The sequence below is a fragment of the Ictidomys tridecemlineatus genome, chromosome 3 (assembly GCF_052094955.1).
Source record: "Ictidomys tridecemlineatus isolate mIctTri1 chromosome 3, mIctTri1.hap1, whole genome shotgun sequence".
NCBI lineage: Eukaryota > Metazoa > Chordata > Mammalia > Rodentia > Sciuridae > Ictidomys > Ictidomys tridecemlineatus.
Genome location: NC_135479.1, coordinates 104,708,911 through 104,728,921, shown reverse-complemented (window position 1 = coordinate 104,728,921; position 20,011 = coordinate 104,708,911).

Sequence of the window (20,011 nt, the reverse complement as noted above, 5' to 3'; positions counted from 1 at the left end):
CTAAAATTCAAATGGGCCATTCAAATTGAACGTATGAGAAGCTGAACTCATGGTATTGTAGTCACTCAAGCCTGCACCTTCACTGTTACCACGACAAAAATATCAGTAGTCATGAAAGATATATTGCATAACATCAGCTGTTACTGTTGAGGAAACTGTAGGACAAAGGCACTAACTCTAAAATGAATTACTTATGAATAGGGTGACAGGTAACTGACAGAGCCTGGTAACTGCAAAACATTCTGTCAACATGTGTCATGTCAGTTGCAGCAGGAAAGTCTGCAGGAATGGAAATAAACACAATAAGCATTTGGCTAGAGATGGGCAGTAGCAATTAGGAAAAAAAAACAGCCTGGAATCTGCCAAGAGTGAACAATTATGCATTCAAAATCAGAAAAATAATTGCACACTGGAGACATATTCATATCTCAAAAAGAAGTAATTTCTAATTTAAAATTATACATTCTATAATTGAACATGATTTGTACAGTCTAAGATGCAGTAAGTATACAGCCTTTACAAAAACAAAGCTGCAAAAGTTAAGTACCCTGGAAAAGTGTCTGACACATAGCACATACTTAGAGAATTCCCAGTTAGTTTAAGAAGATCATTTCCAGATGGCTCAGAAAGTTTTCAGATTTCATAAGGTTTGCATGGTCATTAGGATAACCATTAATGCCAGATATCTATGCCACTCTTAAGGAGTTCTTCTAATACAAATCAACAGATAATCCAGAATCCCTTTTGTGTAAAGTGTGTAATGTGTTCACCCACCCATACAGCTTATTTTATGAGAAAATAAAAGAAATAAGAATGATGGTGGTGTGTAGACATTAAAGAGACAGCAAAGAAGGTGCTTCTGCTGTGCGGAGACTCTTGCTGTTCACCTTGGCCTGCTATGGAATGGGACTCCTGGAGAGTTCCCATTGGTTGGGGAAGGATAGTAGGAGGGTTTTCTGGGGGAGGTCCTGGGACCTGGTTCTGGGAGATGCGAGCCTGTGGAGTGGACAGGCTTGCTGGCCAGACACATACGGGGTATTGGCGGCATTTTCAAAAATAAAGTTTTGTTCCTACTTGAGTGGCTCATGATTCTGTGCCCAGCCAGATTCCGGCAACATATAAGTAAATTAATCACTTAAATAAAGGTCCAACAACAACTAAAAAAATGTTTGTTTTAAAAAGCCTCTATTCTACAGGAGCTTGCATATTAACATTTTATCATTTCAAAATATACTTTTGCCTATCCAGGTTACAGAAAAATTAAGTGAGTTAAGAAAATCTCATACTTCATATGTGGTGGATATTAAATGAATTCAGGCCTCTGGGTTTTAAACTCACTATCTGACAATAAATATTAAAAATAAAAAAGATGTTTTACTTACGTTATTTGCCAGCTTGTACAATAAAGGAACAACCCCATGATCTGTAATAACAGCTAAGTTTTCTTGATCTTTTGCTATATTGGTAATAGCAGCACATATGCTCACCAGAACTTCTTTGTTATCTGATTTCAGTAAATTGACAATAAGTTCCAAACCACCAACAAAGAAACAAACAATTTTCCCAGCATTCTAGACAAAAAATAAAAATAAAGGTTGTATCAAAAACTATTCTTAAGATCTTTTTCTAAAGGTAGAAAATTAAAAAAAAAATCTGTGAAGTATATCTTTGGGTGAAAGACAAATTCAGTTTAATCAATTTTATATTATATATGATTTTTATGTATGTCTCTGTAAAGTATATGTGCATATATGTAATATTAATATACATATATGAATATATACATATATATATATATACACACACACACATACACACACACAACATACACACACAAAATTCTGTTTGAAGATCCATTTTGTAAGAGTCACTGTGTGAGCTACTATGGACAGAGAGTTAATAAAATACAGACATTTTGGGGCTGAGGCTATGGCTCAGTGGTAGTACACTTGCCTGGAATGTGTGAAGCAGTGGGTTCGATCGTCAGCACCACATAGAAGTAAATTAAAAAATAAGGGTCCATTGACAACTAAAAATATTTTTTAAAAAAACAGTAGCTTTGTTCTATAAAGCTACTGCAAACACTGAATGAACCAACAGTGAAACACTGCTGTTAGGAGTAACACAGGGATGGGTTCTTGCAAGGCTCTGGACACAATATTTTATCATTTTGTGAATATATAATCTTGTTTACATGGTTCCTGTTTGAAAACACCTCATTTCATATATATTCTTAAATCATGAGCCTTGAACTAATGCCCAACAGTGCTATAACTCATGCTAGGAAGCTTATACAACAGAGAGATTTTCTCTGTAAGGCACATCAAAGACGTCACAACCAGTGAAACTTCACAAAATGTAAAACTGCAAAATGGGATCCTAATTAGAATAAGTTATACTTCATGTAAGTATGTCAAAGTAATATATAGCTAAAAAATTTTTAAACAAGCCCTAGGCAGACCCTAGGGATTGAGTCCAGTGGTGAGGTGCTTGCCTAGCATGTTGGAAACCCTGAGATCATGCTCCAGGATTAAAAACAACAACAAAGAACCCTAGGCAGCACTTCAGTACCAGACCATTTTTAAGCAGTGAAATAACTAACAAAATGTACAAAGTATGAAAAATGTGGCTTAGAAACCAGAAATAAATACTTGTTGACAGTATGAGGGCTGAAACAGGAAGGCAAAACATTATCTTATTCATGCCTAGAACGTACACATCAGATGACACCAACTTTTCAACTTTTTCTGCGCAGGTCAGAGAATGACTGTGAAATGCCCTGAATATTGGTGTGGGGGTTACAAATAAATTTTAGCAAGAATTCATCAGTAATGTGGAAATTTTATATATATATATACATTTCTTCCCTGCCATCCTGTTGGGTACAATGGGTGGGGAAGATTGATATTGAGAAATCACACATATAATGATTAGCACTTGCAGGGAGAAGGTAAAGGTCTATGAATACATACAAGGGGATTTCAGCTTTTGTAAAAATTCAAGGATTGCCTCTCCAAGAAAATCTCTATCAGTTAAAGCCTAAGGGGCACAGGAAGCTATCCATATGAATGGATGACTCTTCATATGACATAGGTTCATGAGAGAGAAGGTGGTTCCCCCCCACACACCCCAGTTCAGAATGGTTACAGCCTAAAATAAGAAAAGGAGCTTGGGGGAAAATGAGATTGAGGAGGTGATATCTTGAAGGAGCTGAGAAAGACTTGGTGGAGTTTGGAGTTCATTTAAAGGTATTTGAAAGTCACAGAAGAGGCTTAAGTATGGGAGGTACTACTCTTGTACTCTAGAAAATCTCTCAGGATTATGGATGCGGATGCAGAGTTGGGGTTGGGACTAAGAATGAGGTTTTAGGAAGTCATGAGTCCAGATGATAGGTTGGAGATAGAGTAGAATAAGGGGATAATCAAAGTCTGCAGAGAAAGGTGTGGATTAGGGAAGACTCATGGGAGAAGATCAAAGTGATTAATGATTCCCGTATTTCTTGGTTGACCCAGTGGTGCCAATATTGGAAACACTGAGTTTTGTTTTGTTTTGGGGGGTACAGAAGGGTGAAATTTGTGAAGAAAAGACCTAATTTGAATAAAGTGACCAAAGACATTTAAATGGACATGTACAGGAGTTAAAGGAAAATATGGGTTTGGAACTCAGAAAGAAAAGTGGACTGGAAATATGGATTTGGAAATCACTGGAATAAAATTGTAAGTCTGAAACAATGATTGTAAAAGAATGAGGAAGTGTGATCAGAATGAGCTCTGTTCTGGTATCCCAGGTATGGGCAAAGGAAAAGAACATCAGAGGACCTTGGAAACAGATGTTTGAACACAAATCCCCACATCCACTGAGAAACCATATAAGTGAGGGTTTCTAATGTCCACCAATTATTTGGTCCCATGAGTTTCTTAAATAGAAATTAGCATCTTTTGAATCTCAAATGTATGTTATACATGCCTAAAGACATTTGAAAGTATTTTACAAATATTACCCCAGTTAAGCCTCACCATCACCTTGACAAGTAGGTATCAATATTTCCATTTTAGATTTTTTTCATTGAGGTTTCCCAGATGTTGAACTTCATAAACTAGATTTCAGGAACTGTGTCTTACTCAACTTAAGAGATCTTTATTAACCAATAATTGATTGTATCATCCCCATGCCCCTAAATTCTCCCACAGTCTCCCCAGCACTTAGGACAAAATTCAAACCTGACACATAGTTTACATGCCCTTCATGCTGTGCCCCAGCTTAGCTTTACAGCTTCATCTTTCCTGCCTTGATGGCCTCTAATAGCCCCACATGCCCTAACCCAGTGGGTCCCCACATGACTTATAATCACAGCCTTGGGACTCATTCCCTGAGAATGTAATTCATTAAGTCTGGGTGGGGCCTATAAAAATGAGTTTTTGTAAAAGCTCTCTGGGTGACTCTGAACTTGAGCCAGTGTTGGGAACACTGCTTTATGCATTAAGTCCTCCAGGTTTCATGCCCTTAAACCTGCTGCTTGCACATGTCTCTACACATTTGCACATGTTGCTTTGACTCCCTTCTTGGTTTGGGAATTATTACACAACTTCAGCTATCAACTGAGGAATTATTTTTCCTGGAACTCTCTCCTAAACTTAAAATCTGAGTCAAGCAGATCCTCCTATAATACTGATTTTTCTGTTTTATAGAAATGATAACTCTGTAGCCATGGCTTAATCATTTTCCTTTGACCTTGAACTATAAGTTCTAGGAGGGCAGGGACTCTTTGTGTTGTCCATCATTGTATGCCTAGTGACTATGCCAGCACCAGTCATCAATACATGCTCAATTAACATTTGTCAAATTTGATTGGAAACTCACCACTATAACAGGAAGCTTTCACTGCAGGCATAACAAGCCAAACTAAGCTGCTAGTAAATTGTGAAGATAAGACCCACATAGGGTGCTATGCAAATGTAAGGGCAAAGCAACCTTCCCTACAACATATTGCCTCTCCTGATTGCTATGTGAACAGATGTAAGCAATACTGGTGGCCTAGTGATCAATGATAAATTTAAATAGAATTTCTAATACAATACTTCCAAGTTCTGATGTATTCACACAATTATTTGAAAAATACTTAATTGCTATTTTCTTTAGAAATTTACAAATAAAGCTCCTCATGTAACACAAAGAAATTATATTTTCAACCATAGTCTGCACTTACCATGTTTCTACACATTAGGATGTAATCAAATCATAAATTATACACATGAATTTATTAATCTCCAAATATCCAAAACAATTTAATTCTAATTACCCAGAAAAGGTAATCCTTAATATCCATGTTATAGATAAGGAAAACCTTAGAGGAGTTCATTAATATGCAGTAAGAGGCAGAAGTGGAATTAGAATCCAGATCTGTCTGATTGCAAAGTCTCTCTACCATATTACCATTGAGCTCTAACCATATACTTGGTTCAAAGAAGTTGTGTGCATGTTAAGTTCCAGATAAAACACAATTGGCTTGCTCACAAAATTTCAGGGAACTTCAAAAACATAGTCTTAAAGCTTGACTTCTCTGATACCATCTGTGTCCATCTTATACCTTACTCAATTAAAAAATTAAAGAATCTTTTTCTTTCCAAGAACTAGAGAAATTCTGGAAAGATTATAATCGCAAAGTTCTGAAGCTTACTGTAATAACTAACCAATGAGTATTAAAAATAAAAAAAACATATATACAGTAATATGAGGTGACAAGATATCCGCACTGACTCCAAAATGAACCTACTAGGACAAACTCATCAATTTGTAAAGGCCTTGAGAGGCAGAGGATTCCAAATAGCCATTCAGTTCTCACTGTAAAGCTCAGGAACAGCAGCACAGCTGAGAATGGGCCTTTCAGACCCTGAGGAGTGAACAAGACCACAACTCCAGAGGGTTTGGTGGAGCATGTGCAGCTGTCACTCTCTGTAGCAGTAGCTAAGTCCCATGAATACTGAAAATTACAACACTCTGCACTTGGGAGAAATGACTGGCAACTGCATCTAAACTGAGAAGAGTATAAACACTGGGATAAAAGAATAAGAAAGTTCAGATTTAAAAAAAAAGAGGAAAGGGACAGAGAAACAAGGATATATTCTCTATCACTGTGAAATGAAAAATGATTTTGAGAATGTGCAACTAGTAATACTGTCCTGGCTCATAGCTTTCCCCTGGGGGGAGGGGGGAACAGGAAAACCTGTTTCTCTTAATAATGGGCAACAACAACAACAACAAAAGCCAGTCAATTTTTGTTTTAATAAGAAATTAAAACAAAAGAGAATAAGGAATAGAAAAATATTTTTATAGAGAATGAAAACACATTAAGAAGACACACAAATTGCAATGCAATGTGTTTCTTTTATTTATGTTTTTGAAATGCTCATGATTGAACCCAGAGCTTTGCTCATGCCACAAAATTGCTCTACCACTGAACTATACCTAGTAATATTTTTAAATGAAATAAAACAAAGTTATAATAGCAATGGATAAAAAACAAGTTAGAATCATGAAAATCCACAAATTAGGTGATTAGTACATGACTTAGGAGAAGCAAAACTTCCACAATAGAGAAATGAAATAAAAATTCATCTTGGAAATAGTCAATTAGAAAGAACACAAGAATGCATAAACATAATGGATAATCTCTTTAAATAAATAGAAGATGTGAAAACTGCAAAGTAATGAAAAAAGAATTCACAAAATATTCAAGAGAACAAATAGGCCAAGAAGATCTAACCCACATGTGTTTAGAGTCCCCAAGAAGGAAAACAAATTGGAGAAGATTTTTGAAATTATACTTCAAGACAACTCTCTCTTGAAAGAAATATTGATAGTATATTCCAAAGTCACCTTTGGTACCTGAGAAATCTTACTTGGAATGGGGTAATTCTAACACTTTTGATTAAGTGGAGTCAGTAGTTGTAAAACTTAATAAAATTGTGAAGAAGGGGCTCTTCTTGTCACTGCAGGTATTTATAATATAGCAATTAGGAATATAATTATGAAGATTATTAAAACAATGATCAACCTAAGGCTTGAATGAAATTACTAATAAAAAATTGAAGTTTTAGAAATGTGGATATGTTAACTACAAGTAGAGGTGCATCATTTTATGTATACCAAATTAACAATAGAATTTAAAGTTTCTAAGGTAATACATGTGTTTTTAAAATTATTTACAAAGGAATACATTACTATTTTTTATTTGTTGAAAAATTTTAAAAAAAGCTTTGCAAATCCGATTAAAGTTCTCTTTCACCGCCACACTCTTCCATCTTCCAAGGGATCACCATGTTTCCATTTATTCTTGCAAATGATTAGCATATTTATGTGCAAAGCATATATTCACATAATAAATTTATGTTTTGCACAGATGTCTTAAAACACCACAGAAAAATTGATTATTTGTTGGGTTTAAATATGGCTTTCCATTATATGTTTTGTTTTTTTCTACTTTTTCAGTATTACTAATACTAGCTGACATTTTTTGAGTAAGTACCGTGTGCGAGGCAAGATACTTAGTCTTTTTCATATAATTTAGTCTCATAATCTTCATAATAACCTTCAGAGTTGTGTTAAATGTTGGTTTTATATGAATAAAACCCCACTTTTTTATACCCTACATTTACATTAAGTTACTTAATGTTAGTAATCTGGCATTCACACTTCATTTAGAATGATTGTTTTAACTTGGTAAGAATATAACTCTGAGTTCTGTTAATTTTGTTATTCTTGTGTAGCTGGCTTTTGCCAATAGCCTGGAGGCAGGTATTTTCTTGTTGTCCAGAAGGCAGGAGTGTGAGTCTGACTCCTGCTCACCTTTTAAGAAAGATAAGGTGTAGTATGTGTCATATTGACCCATTCTAAATGAGTAACAGAAAACCTCAGACATTTCCTCACTTGTCAATGGTTTTAAAAGCCCATCTCTGTGTTGGTTTCCTTATTTTGAGGACAGTAATATGATATAAGAACTAGTTTTAAGAAGCTTTGACTTTGAAAGATGCCTTTTGCTGTGCCTTTTGTCACAATGGTATAAGAAGATTTAGGCTTCTGAAATGGAAACATTTGAGAATTTTTATAAGAATTGGTATGAAAAGGATTCATATTGGCTGTGTTGAAAGAAAAAATGTGCTTATGATGTATAATAATCTTTAGAGTTTGGATAAAAATAATTTCAACATTACATGACAAAGTAAAGAACTTCTAGTGAATGGAGTATCTCTCAAAAAAACTTAAGTCTCAGCTTAGCTGCTTAAGTAGTAGCAGACCTTGAAAAAGCCTCTTTATACTGTTTTAATCAAATCATGATAATAATATCTATTTATATAGTCCTGGGATTTAAATTACATAAAGTATTTTATACATTGCTAAGTACTGTACAGATGTGCCAATATTAGGCAGTATTCTTATGATTTTCAATGTCAAAAGGGTTGTTAAGGCTTATTACAATTTGCTTCTATTATTGATGCCTCTTTACCAAAGACTTAACCTGCTTGTTTCTGTCCTTTATTAACTTGAAAGAGGTCAAACCTTATTAGAGTTCTGTTATTTTCAGAATAAAGAGACCTTGTTTCTGAATAATTTAACAGATGTATATCAATCAACATTTCTTATGGCTGAATGCCAGAAGAGATCAGTTAGAGTAACTCTCAAGGAGAGGAGAAAGTATATGCTAAAGTTTCCAATAAATAACATCTCACTATTAGTAATATATTTGTGTTCCTAGGTCTTTTTGATCTTAAATATTTTAACAAATATTAATGTATATCCGCTTACTAAAACGTGTCAGTAAATTTTGTTGTAGATTTTGTTTCTTAAGCAGAATACTTAAAATTATTAAATTATCTTGTTTTGGTTTCTTTTTGGTTCTAATTCTTACTTTACTTTGAAATCTTTAATAGTGTTCAAGGAAGAAATGAGATTTTTATGTTTAACAGAGGAGCACAAGTTAAAAATAGTTTTCATTTCCAGAGTATGTACTCATTTCCAGAGGAAGAGACTAAGCTCCATGAAGTTTGCATTTATTGTACATTTTGGTCCAATTATAATGGGGAAATGGAAGCCCAATCAGAAGTCTGGAATATTTGGGTTTGGTTATTGTTTTCCTCTCTCTCTCATTCTGCTAATATTTTCCCAGTACAAGTGTTGTAGCAATTCAGAATATGTGAATGACTACCTTTAGCTTGTTATAGTATGGAGATGACATTCTCTTTGTCAATGCTAGAGAAATTAAATATCAGTTAAGGCAACTGACATGCCAACAATTTAAATCTCATTTGCTGCTTTGAGGAATGTGTCATTTATTGTATATAGGGTATTCCTTGAAGAAGACTGTGTGCTTCAGAGGAAGTACTTTGATGAGAAAGTACTTGTTGTTGTTGTTCCTTTCTCTGGATAATTCTGAAATGTCAACCCTCTTGACATTTATTGGTGATTTGCCTTGCCATTTCTGTATTCATTTTCTTCTTCTTCTTTTATGGCAAAATGTCTTAAAGTTATAATAATGGAAGAAGTTAAATCTTCTTTCAGAGTGATCTATGAAAGTCCATTCCATATTTCAAACGTAGTCAATTTGGAAATATCACTGTATTTCTCCATTTTATCTGGTTTCCTCACCTATGAGGACTGTGTGTGTATGTGGGGAAAGGGGAGCATGCATTTTAGTTAATATATCTTAAATTCACCTGCTTATGGAAACTGAGCATTTCTCCTCTTTCTTAGACACAGGTGTGGTAACAATGTCTTTTTTTGTTTGTTTTCTTAGGATCCCAACCAGGGGTCTCTAAAGGTATTTGCAGTTACATCAACTTTTCCAAGTTAACAACTAGAAATATTTTAACTTGACTATAGCTAAGCTACTCTTTGATCAGTATTAGAATACTGATCATTTGAATTGTCTTAAGTTTCTGACTTAGAATATTGAAGAAACTTTTACATTGATTAGGTAATGGATGTAATGAGAATTTCTGATTCTATTCCCTGTTATTTACTGTGGAGAGAATACTTTCCCTACAGAATGACTAGGAACAAGATAATAAAAAATGTAAGCTAGGATGGAAAGCCATTTTTTGGTCATCTTTATAGAAGACATGCTTCCCTACTTATGAATCTTCCAGTTATTCCATCTACCCACCCTTGTCTGATTCTTCAGGTTTCTTTGGAGAGTATACTTAGTGCTCTGTTGAGTAAGGCAGTAATGCAGTACATGTGTGGTGATGTCAAAAGCTGAAGGCTGTTTCCTAGAGCAGCAGTATTTTATATTATGAACTTTTGCTTTGCACTGTGTTTACGTGTGTGTGTGTGTGTGTGTGTGTGTGTAAGAAATGTATTTTTTTCCTTTTGTCCAATCCTTCTCTGCTCTTGTAAGTTAACAAAATAAGAAGGCAGCAGGACTGCATTTGTCAGAGGCAGTAGGAGGAAGTACAAAAATATGAAATGGTTACTGTTCACATTTCCCTCTGATCTTACTGAGATGTAATTCCTTTCTCTTCTTTTTGGATAGATACTGCTCCAAGTCCTTTGTCATTAAACAGTTAATTCCTCCATAATCTCCTGTGCCCAAGCCCTAAGGTGGTCTATACCTCAGTGGCCTAGCCATAACTTTGCTCTCTCATAGAAAGAAAAATGATGTGTAGTCATCAGTTATTTAGAGATAGTACATCAACATTCTTAAAACTGATAAACAAATTCATTACTTTTATAGTAGAAAAACACTTCAAAATAAGAGAACTCATGTATAATGACATAATTTGGCGGAAACATACTTTATAATTTGAGTTAGGAAAAATTGTGCTATGAATGGATAATTATAAATGTAACGCATTCCACTATTGTCATATATGTAAAAAAAAAAGAACTAAAAAAAAAAGAAAAACACTTTTCCCAAAGATTAACTGTTATTAGGTGAAGCTAAAGAGCAGTGTCATTCAACAAACATTTACAGAATATAATATAAGCAGCATTGTTCTTGGAATTGTGGGCTCTCCAGGTATGTGTACTATCTTATTTGTGCCATCTAAATCCCCCATACTTCTCAGTAATGAGGACATGTATACTAGTCAAGCCAAGCACTAACTTAAATTACACTAAATATGGTTGGATGCTAAGTTAGAGGCATGAACCAGAAGCAGATAGTTTAGGGAAGGGAGAAATGATTTTGGATTGAATTAGAGAGTGGAGTGTAATTTGTAGAGGAAACATGAATAGGATGTTAAACAAATAATTAGTATTTGGATATAAGGAGTGAGTAAGCTGACATTTATAAATAAGGGGAACAGTTCTCATACCTCTTGTTCCCAGTAGCAATATAGAAAAAAAATGGGAAACCTTAAATGAGTGGTGGAGACAATACACTTGTATTCTCCTGAAGTCGACTTTTAGCTTCCACTTAAAACCCACAATAGCTATTTTAGCTACCATAAGATCACTTCCACAGGAGATGCTTCTGAATTTCAGTAGAAAGACAGAAATAGGAAAGTTATATTGAAAAGCTGTCATTCATGACTACACAAAGGTTCATCCAATCTCAATGAAAAGTTGAATGGTATTCATTGCTGAGTGATATCGTGACTTGAATTCTAACATGTAAGAAGGTATTTCCAATTTCACTATTATTTAATCATATCTAGGTTTCTGTAGGTACTCTAGATAAATTTCACAGCATGTTTTTTTTTAACCTCTTAAAAATTGTTTTAGAGTAAAGTAATTATTCTACTAATATCACAGATTATTTTAATCCCAGTCCTTACTTTTGTGGAAAAAATTATAGAATTTACAGATAACTTTTAGATGTATTTAATTTTGAAAGGCAAATACACTAGCATATTTAGGGTCAATTTTTTTCTTTCATTGCACAGCCAAAGGAAAAATCAAAAAGTTGTACAGAAATGAAGCCAGTTTTATTAACATAGTAAAGACAGAATTTTAAGGCAATCTGGTGAACTTATTCTTTTAGTTTTGACCAGTGTCAAATTGATGTGGCCCTGTGCATGTTTCTGAATCTGCACATATGTTCAACTGAATGAACTGCTTTCAGCATGACAATGGAGGAGAAACTATAACTAACTGGTTTCTCATACAATATTTTTGTAAAATTCTATAGTTTTTTAAAAATATTACTAGTTAGTCAATAATTAAAGGGCTTAGTAGTCAGTTACTTTTAGAAATGGTGGGAGCAATCACAGTATATATGGATATTTTATTTGACCCAGAATTTTACTAATTTATTTGAACTTGGAAATACTCCATCTTCCTTCAAACTTCCATTGTTTCTTTCCTTTAAAAGCATGCTTATTAAAATCTCCCACAGGACAAGTCAGGAATTGTCACTAAGAAGTTTCCTACACACAGGCGTTTGCACACATATTAGTTTGGTTCTTTTACTTTAGATTGCTCTAAATAATCAGGAGATAACCAAGCATAGTAGAAGTTAAAGTTATTTCTGGGAGGAAAGAAAATGTTAGGTTAGAGATAAAAATGAAACTTTCCCTTTGTACCCTGAATACTTGCTTTATATGCTCTTTCCCATTCGTTTAAATTCCTTTTGTAAACTCAAGAACAAAAAACAAGTGAAAAGGTGCTTATCCAATAGCGAGTCCTCCAGGTCAGCTCTCACTGTCTCAGGAGCACAGAAGAGGAGCTGCAGGAGGCGCAGGAGCCACATCTGTCTCTCAGAAGGAGTGGCCAAAGCGCAAGAGACAAAGCTGCAGCTGGAGCACAGGAGCTGCTGGAGCCAAAGGTACCTCTGCTGTGCAGGAGATAATGCGCCACCTCCAGGGAATGGGAGAGAGCCACCAGAGCATGCAAGCCGCTGGAGTGCAGGAGGAGCCTCGCCATCTTGAATTTGCAGGAGTGCAGGAGGCAATCCTGCTGCCAGAGTGTAGGAGCCAATGAGGCTGCCACCAGAGTGTGGAACCCAACATCACCTTGTTGGTGGCATCAAGAATTCAGAATCCCCCAAGGCTGCCAACAGAGTACTGGAGATGCTGGGGTACAGGACCCAATGCTGTTGCAGCTGGAATGCAGGAGCTGCTGCCACCAGAGCTCAGAGCCGCCTTCTATGGGACACAAGCTGAAGGAGGTGGCAGCAGCGCCTCTGTGAAGACAGATGATGAACCCAGATGTGGCACCAAGCAGGGACTACAGAACCTAAGGATAGTGGCTACATGAACATGACCAAGAGATGCTGGACCACACGACCCCAGCATTTTGACGAGGCACAAAAGACCTGTGTGCCAATGCCACCTTGAGCTGAGCTGCCAGGTAAGGACTGCACTCATTACCTGATGCTCAGTCAAGCGAGTGGCAGTACTGGTTCCTTGGTTTAGCTCCTTGCTAAAGGAGGAAAATATTTTATGCGCTACTAGGAAATAGGAAAAGTTTTTGCTGGAGAAGTTGAAAGAAGAAACTTCGGAGAGAACAAATAACATTGTTCTGTAAATTTGGGGCTGGGTTGGGGTTGAACCTGACAAGGCAGTCTGCTGCCTACAAAATTAGAAAATCCTCATGCTTGCTAACATTGAAAGAGATTGCCATGCCCCCATTTTACCATTGATTTCCTTTCCTATAGTTTATGTTCACTTAAAGTGCTTAATTCTAATCTAATTACTATATACCTTGTGAGAAAGCATAAAGTATAGATAAGAGATTAGAAAACTTTAATGTTTAACATGGGATTTATTCAAATCCTGATTTCTTTTGTGTAATGGCTTAAAATCTGATGATTGATGTTGGTGGTGTGTTATATATGGAATTGTCTTCTATAGTATTTTTGAAAAATTTGAAACATTCAGAGTTAACATATTGGTCAGAAAATGAGTCTTTCAATCAAGAATTTTATACTGTAGTTAGTTGTATGTCAATATTAATAAGTTTGATATTGCATCTTTTAACCAAATTCAAATTCTTGCACATTATACTTTGAGCACTTATTTATCTGCAGAGGATGGAAAATATTCTATATGTTACTGTTTTAGAAATGTATGTTAAATAAAAATATACTAAAATGCATTGAGAAGTCTATCTGAGATTTTAAAAAATTTTCCAAAATCTTGTTAAGTTCCGAAAGTGTAGCTTTAAAAACAAATTTTATAAGATATAACAAAACATTCTTTTAAAGTAGTAGTCACAATTCTTTTATTTTGGTAGAGGAAAGAGTGAAGGAAAGCCGGAACTTTTTAAAAAACAAAATTGGTGCAAGAAAATCTTTTGAGTAATATATATAAAACTGCACTGTTCAGTTTATTATCCATTTTACAGAAGGAAAGATGCAGGAATTTTTTCCTGCTTTAGGTAAATTTTAAGTCTGGTGAGTTGCCATTTTTAACTTGGTTTTGTTTTATGTGAGATTCAGATACACAGTGATATCTATCTGGTTCTTTGAAAGGCTTTCAGCTGCTGAGGAAGTGTATTTATGTTTTCAGTTCAAAAGAACTGATTCCCTGGAAAGCACTGAAAAAGTGAGGATATTTCAGAATTATTTTCAGATTATTTTTTATGTTCCCATTGATGCTAAATGTTATTATATCTGTTATAGGTGAAAAGCACATTTTTAGAATCTTTATTTTTTTTAGGTATAGATGGACACAACACAACACGTTTATTTATTTTTTATGTGGTGCTGAGGATCGAATCTGGTCCCCCGTGCTAGGCGCTCTACCACTGAGCCGCAATGATAGCCCTTAAGCACATTTTATGAAGTAAAAATTTAGACTATATTTAGAAAAAAATAACTAGCTATATCTGATTTTTAAAAGATGTTTTGTCAAAGGCATAAATTAACAGAGGTGACAAGTTAATGGAGATGGACAAGAAAATAGCATAATCTTGCTGATATCAGAGCACATACAAGATTCCCTGGAGCCCTTAGTTTGGGCAATGATTTAGCCGATAAAACTACACATGACGTATATATTTTCTCTACACTAGAAGAAGCTAACAAATTTTCATGTAAGGTTCCATGTCAATGCTAATACTCTACAAAAGCATTTTAAAGTAACTAAGGAACAAGCTAGACCAATAATAAAACAATGTCAAAATTGTGTGACCTTTTGACCACAAGTTAATCCTGGAGTCAATCCTAGAGGACTGGTACCTAACCATATTTGGCAGATGGACATCACACACTTGCCAGAATTTGGAAAATTAAAATATTTGCATGGTTACAGTTGATACTTCTTCTGGATTTTTGATGGGCTCCCTTCATGCCAGAGGAAAAAACTAAAGATATTATAGCTCATTGCTTACAAAATTTTGCCACTGTGGGCATTCCAAAACAGTTAAAAACAGATAATGGTCCTGGTTACACTTCTACCTCTTTTAAACAATTTTGCTCATCATTTGGCATTACTCACATAACAGGAATTCCATACAATCCACAAGGACAAGGCATAGTTGAAAGAACTCATCAAACTATTAAAATGTACTTATCAAAGCAAAAAGAGGAATTGGGAAGGGGTACATATCCCCCAAAGGTAAACTTAAAATAACCCTTTTTACTCTAAACTTTTTAAATTTGGATTCATCTGGGCTTAGTGATATGGAAAGGCACATGTATCCAAAAAATGTACATAAGCCTAAGGTACTTTGGAAGCATATTCTAACAGGACAATGGAAAGGTTCTGACCCAGTAATTGTCTGGAGTTGGCGGTTCTGTTTGTGTGTTTCCACAGGGAGAACAGCAGCCAATTTGGATTCCAGAGAGACTAACCAAAGTGATTTCTACAGATCAAAAAGAAGATGATTTGACTCAAATCCATAATGGCTGATATCTAGAGATCCAGCTTGGCTATGTAAATCTGTGACAGTGATTCTCCCACACCTGGAGGCTATGAATAATGAACACCATTAAGGCCTCTTTCAAATGTAAAAAACCTTGAGGCTTGCTTGTGGGAATACCTTCAGGCCCATATGCAAGTTACAGAAAAAAGGATGGGATATCCAAATAAGAGTCAAACCCAAGTGGTAACCAGGATTCTTTTTTCAATATCTATTTCATTATTGTCTTTTCCCACATCATAAAGTTCTATTTTATTTTTTGAGCTCATACAGACCTAGGTTAATGTTCTTCTGATCAGTTTTATTTTTTGACTGTGGAGTTTTTAAACATTACAATAGAGATTTCACCTGTGTAAAGCTACAAGGCCTTTACTATTGTCTTATGGGTTGTATATTTGTGTGCACACTTGTGTTTTGTGTTGTATGTCTGTATGTGCGTATGTCCATATATCATATATGAGGAGTGCTCATGAAAAAATGGATCCAAATATTTTTTTTATTCATGTGACTTAAATGGTTTAAGTTAAATTGGGTAAACAGCTCTTGAGGATTGTTTTCATATGTGAACAAATAAGGAGGTTAACAGATCTGTTTGTTTATTATCACCTATCTTCATTATATTTAATAATTCTGTTCAGGATAATGTAAATTGTTCAGAAAATTGTTTTCTTAGTGCCTGTCTGAGTGTTACATATTTTTTTTTTTTTAGCCATCATTGCCAGAAGTTTTATCTTCATCCTAGTGCTGGTGAAGCCAAAGATAAAACCAAACTACAGCTTCTTTGATTGCTATCACAGTAAACTGTATAAACTGATACATCAATGAATAATAACTCAACAAGTAATGCTCAATCAAGGAGTCGATTTACTTTGGGAGGAAATGGACATATTGATAGATTCCTCTACTTTGAGCTGCTTGCAGAACTTGCCTGGACTATGTATCACTTGTATGCATTGTGAACTCTCTGTTGGTGCGGCGAATTTGGGTAGTGCCAGAGTGAAGGTGTCACCAGTCGTACAGTTTTTCCAAAGGAGCCATCATTTGGCTCCTCCCTTCTGCTAGTGATGGTCTAAAATTGGGGGGCCAAAAGAGGTGAGGCAAAGAACCTCACCCCCCGACTGGCAAAGGCCAAATTGGAGGCCAACAGAGGTGAGGCAAAGAACCTCACCTTCCCACTGGTGCATGGGCCTATCCACAAGTATGGCTGTATGCTGGATTGGTAGTCAGTGACAAGTAAGATCCAATTGCAGTGGTACCAACTTAGGATGGGAGGCTGACGCCTTGAGGTCAGCTCATTCAATGATGGGTAAGGACCATATATAGTATTGGACAGCCTAACAGGCATAGTCCCTAAGCCACATTGCTTGTTGTTTAATTAAGCAGAAGGGGGATATGTTGAGAGCCAAGGCAGGTCAGAATGACACCTGGAATTTGCCAGAGGGAATGTTTGAAAGGTGACTCCGTGAACCATTGAGATGATGATTTGAGTTAAGCTGTATATAATTGCCTTGATGCTGGATTGTTTGTATTGTATATTTGACCTTTACTATGGGGCAACAGGGCAGCTCTTGCTGCCTCTGGTGCTAGCTACTTTGGAGTTCTTGTAGAAATTCCCAGAGAGTTCCCATTGGTTGGGGAAGTACCAGAGAAGGGATTTCCGGAGGAGGGATTTTCGGTTGGTGTGTGATGTGTCCTGGGGGAAGGGCCCCGTTGGTGGCATTGGAGGAAAAGCATACATGCACTGCCAGTGAGAGTTGAAATAAAGTTGTTGCTGTTTGAACTTACAAGGTTTTGTGGCAGCTTGGTTATTCTTGCCCAGCCAGACTGTGGCACTGCCTTTCCAAATCAATAAAGTCACCTGTTTCTAAAAACATGTCCACAGGTGTTTGAAGATACTGCCTCCAATTCCTTTTTGTCTGCCCAGAACAAAAGTCTGTCCAGTATGACCACCAAAGTGAAAAATCCCCCCCACTCAAGCAAGCTCTAGCAATAGAAATCGAGTCACTCGGTGGGAGTGTTGGAGAGCAGAAAGTCTCAAGCAAGCACTGCATTAATGGTGAATTTGGACCACAGACCTCACAGGCGTTTTTTAACTCTTTAATAGTTTTAAAAGGAATTACCACGTGGAGGTGAACATGCTGGTCCTGATCATTAACCTGTTGAAGAACTGGAAAGAGTTGAAAGTCACTAGTATCTTACCCAGCTTCCTGTGCCTTTTTAATTCCCCACTGGAACAGAGTAAGTAATGTCATCGCCATCTCACAGTATCTATTAAAATTCCCCTTTAATAGACAATGGCTGAATTCAAATGGACGAGGAAGGTTCTGTTAAGCACAGCCTGTTAAAATTCCCTGGAAAATCCTGGACTTCACAGTTTGATTCCTCTCCCTCAGATTGCGATTCCTCCATGGATTCTTTCCTGTTGCCATCTTGAATCTGAGGTTGTAAGTCTCCTGCAGGAGGACTTTCTATCTCTCTATGAATCTCCTCTGGATTCTCCTCTCCAGAAGAAGGACCTTCTATCCCCTGGAGGCCCTCTATCTATGGTATTCTTTCTGGCTACTCCCATTTGATTTAGGCAAACCTATGTTTTTAACTTTTGGGTTTGCCCCCAAGGTTTTTGGTTGGAATGTAATTTGTTTTAGTCTTTAACTGGTTAGGGACTTTTCCTTAGCCTCAGGCATTTTTTCTATTTGAATAGACTCAATGGCTCTCTGAATACCTTTCAGTAGATCTTCAGGTGGCCACAGACTATGCTCCATGTAATCAAAAAGATCTCTAAAGCAGGTCAAACCTTTTGAATATTCTCAAAATTTCCAGTTAATTCAATAGAAAGGCAAATTTTATGTAATTTCCTTCCTAATTTGTCTCACATATGCAAATTTGGTGAATCTTGGTAAAAAATTGAGGGCAAAATTCACTTACAACCTTTAAGAATTGTAGCAATTGAGTGTTTTAACTTGCTTTCCCTTCTGATTAATTATTGTCTCTAAAATAGTCAAATACATATCTTTATCAGTAGAAGATGAATCATTAATTTTTTTAGTCCCTTCTTTCCAAAACTGCCTGGTATTTCCGTGACCCTAAAAATTGTCACAAAACTGCATTTGTAGAGCATGCTCTCTAAGTCAACCTAGTGGATTTAACTCATGAGCCTCACTTCAGGGCGCCACCTCTACCATTCGACCAGCACTGGCTTCATTAAAGAAGGTTCCATTCATGAGTAAATGGTAGGTAGTTCTAAATGAAAGAGACAAGACTCTAATTACCTTTAATACCAGCTCTGGGAGGGCTTCTCCTAGCTCCCACTGCCAGCCACCAAATGCGGTAATGAGGTTTACTGAAGAGGCTAGCAAGAGGGAGAACATGCCAGGGAGTAGACTTTTATTGAGAAACAAAAAATTCCAGGGAAAATCCCATCCAATGAAGGTTAAGGGGGGCAGCAGCCCAAGGTCAGGGGCAATGATTGGGTCTTCAGGGCAGTGTCCAGACATGTCTCTGCACTGACAAGCCCTCGGACCTGGAGAAGGATGGGGAAATCTCTGACACAGCTGTGTCTAAACGCCTCTCACGCAGCCATGGAGGTAACTCAAATCACCTGTGAGGATGGCCTCCCACAAATATTGTTTTGTTTTACTAAACTGTCATTTACAGAGTTGGAAGCTGATTTAGTAAGTGATGTTTTGTTTAGAACAGCCTTTCACCTTTTTTCTCTTGAAGCAAAATGTTAGAGGACTGTATCATGGTATTTCACTATTTCCGTTCGGATTTAAACCTGAAATTAGATTCTTTCAAGTTGGCTGGTATAAGACATGAACTATATGAGAAAATATTCACCAATAGTAGTTAGGGCAAAAGTAGTTCTGGATAACAATCAGTGAGTGATCATCACTTCATTTTATACAGACCATAACTGAGGAACTTTCATCCACTCCCTTAGAGAAAGTAATATTTTATGCTGGCAAGTAAGGACTGATTTGACAACCAGTGTGACTCTTGAGGGAAAACAGAATTATTAGATTTATTAAAAGTGTAGACTTTCTTTTGCAAGACCCGAATTTTTTTCTTTTCTATTAATTTTGGGCTCAAATATCAGGGAGATTCTTCACTGTGCTTCAAATGTTTTAATAGAACTGCTTCTTATTTTTAAGAAGGAGGTTATACTACTGCATTCATTTTAGGTTTAAATGTATACATTAAACACATGCAC